A 2680-nucleotide genomic window follows, 5' to 3' on the forward strand; every position below is an offset into this window, starting at 1 on the left:
CGGGCGGACTCGAGCTCCACTCCCCACCTTCAGCGCGGAGGGGGAGGGGTGTGAAGTCAGCGCCCCCAAGAGGCCCCACCTCCTCGGGGCCGTCCCCTTGGAGCCAGCGCTGGGAGGCGGGCGGACTCGAGCTCCACTCCCCACCTTCAGCGAGGAGGGGCGGAGGCACCCGTATTGCCCCTTCCCCCCGCGACTGGCGCGGGGGTGGGGGCCCTGAGCCCTTTTTCTCTAGCGGACGGGGGTGTTCCAGGCAAAGGGGGAGGGGCAGCACACCCAACCGGCCCCGCGTCTGTCCTTCGGGGTCGCTGCAGGCCCCGCCTCCCGGATTGGGCCGAGCGTGGGCGGGACCCGTTTTTTTCCCCCCGGGCAGAAGTGAGAGTTCGGGACTGGATCCTGGAAAATAATGGGCTGCTGCCTCTCTCCCCACCTCGGAGTTTTGAGAGAGTTAACCCCAAAGTTCGCTCTTTCTCTCCGACTAGAAATGTCCTTCCTCGGGGAAATGTCCGTACTCAGGGAGGTGCGGGTTAACAGCACAGCCCAAATCCCGTGTGGTTCTCGTTCCACTCTCACCCGCGTACGCGTCTCGGGATATTTTTGTAACCCTCTTGTCCCCGAGTGACTTTAGTAATAAAAGGGCTAGGTTCGGGTAACCATCAGACTCCATTCTCGGAATTTCAACAAGTTTGCTATTCCCCCAGCGGTCGGTGGAATCGTCCTATGCCATCCTCCAGGCTATTGTATGGAATGTGCCATTTATGGAGGGGTGTGGTTTAGTCTAATCTGTTGAGGCCTTGAAAAGGAGAGCTGTTGCAAATAAATATTTTTAATGTAAGGAATTGGCTTCTTTGCATAGTGTGTTTTCTAAATAAATAGATAAAGGCTTAGTTTTTAAATGTTTTTAACAGTTGTTGCTTCCTCTTCATTCCAAGTTGTGTGAGAAACGGAAGTATCTTTAATTAGAGTTCTAAAGAGAGGTTTGGGACCGTGGAAAGGGTTTTGTTCTACACCGTTCTGTCTCCAGACTAGATCATCCTCCAACTGGTGGTGGCATGGGACTGCATACTTCTACACACGGGGTGGGAATGAGGAGAAAGAGCTGCTGTTAGCTCTGTTTCCATCAGCATCTGTGGTAACTCACGATCTCTACTCTGAAAGTTATGCTGGCCTTTTGGTAAGGAGTCTAGATAGCTCTTTCAGAGTTATAGTATGCATAATTTCTTGGCATAAAACTTGACCGATGTATCTCATCAACTCACGTAGAATATTTTCTTTAGGATCAGGTAAAATATACAATAAAATAAAGATTTATTTTACCTGAATTGGATCTTTTGTCTTCTGGAAGTAATTACTGTGTGGTCAAATTAGGTTATTTTTCTCTACCTTTTAAACTTTAATTCACTAAGTTTTGATGACTTTATTTTATTATGGTGACATTCTTATCTCATCTGCCTGAATTTGTTTTCCCAGATTTAGGTGTTGGAACATGAACAGAACATTTTTACTGGAAAACTTGGATTTTTCATGTTACCATGTGGGGATATATATATTAAGCACATTCTATCAGTTTTTTGGAGGCATTGGGACTTCACAACTTTTTTCTTACTCAGTATGTTGTTTAAACTAATTTTGACCTTGTTTATTGCCCCTAATTGAAGAGTGAAGTTAATATGTGTGGGCCGGTTTTTTGTTTTTGTTTTTGTTTTTGTTTTGCCATTTTCAAATTATTAATTTCAGAGCACGTTGGTTACCGAGTATATTTTAGTCATAAGTTCTCTTTGTAATTATTTTTTAAAAGAAGTCTTTATTCATGACCAATAATAAAGCAGAAATAATTAAACTTGAGTTTGGTGGTTTGTTAAATTTTGCAATAAAAAAGTCCTGACTTAGGGAAATGCTGTTGTTTCAAAGTATAATTGAAGAATCTGAGTTAGTGCATTTAACATCAACAAAAAAAGTGATAGACTTGACCTGATTTCAGAATCATCAGCTTTGTTTTAAAAACAAAAAAGCAAAAGTTGGAAAATATTGTCACTGTGTAGTCTTTTGGGGTATTTTTGCCCTTAGGCCTGTGTATAATTTTGGAGCTTTTCTGGTTCTCATTTTACAATATCCATTTTTATTTTAATATGAACCTAAACATTTTAAGAGCATTTGGAAGTGTACCAGTGGCACCTTAACATCAGTTTCCAAATGAAGGGTGGTGTGGTGGACTTTTTGGCTACTGCATGGCTTAGCATAGACCTCTGTCTAGCACATTATGTTTAACTTTGTTCATACAAGATTGCTGTCTTTACCCTTTGCAGTGGCTGACTTCTAAATGAGAGCTCAAATATTTTAGACCTTGGATTCAAATTAATACCTTAAAATTAGTCTTGGAGCTAGGAAGAGGTTTAGGCAAACTCACTTTATTAAACCTAGTTTAATGGGGACCTGAATAAGTGAGGTGCCTTGCATCACGAACTAGCAGGTGCAAATGTTGAGCCGAGAACCTGGATCTCCCAACTCCCAGTTCTGCTGGTCCCCACCCGCATGATCACCGTACCTTCTGCCCGATCAATATTAATGTTATTAGTGCTGATTAAAGAACATAGTGTATAACATTTTTAACTTTAAAGTACTTTCATGAGTCAGCTTTGTGAGGAAGGAAGGAAAATGCCGTTACTTCTAAGGGATGAGAAAG

Source organism: Mandrillus leucophaeus, unplaced genomic scaffold, assembly GCF_000951045.1.
Source record: "Mandrillus leucophaeus isolate KB7577 unplaced genomic scaffold, Mleu.le_1.0 Scaffold38, whole genome shotgun sequence".
In the NCBI taxonomy this organism is placed as follows: Eukaryota; Metazoa; Chordata; class Mammalia; order Primates; family Cercopithecidae; genus Mandrillus; species Mandrillus leucophaeus.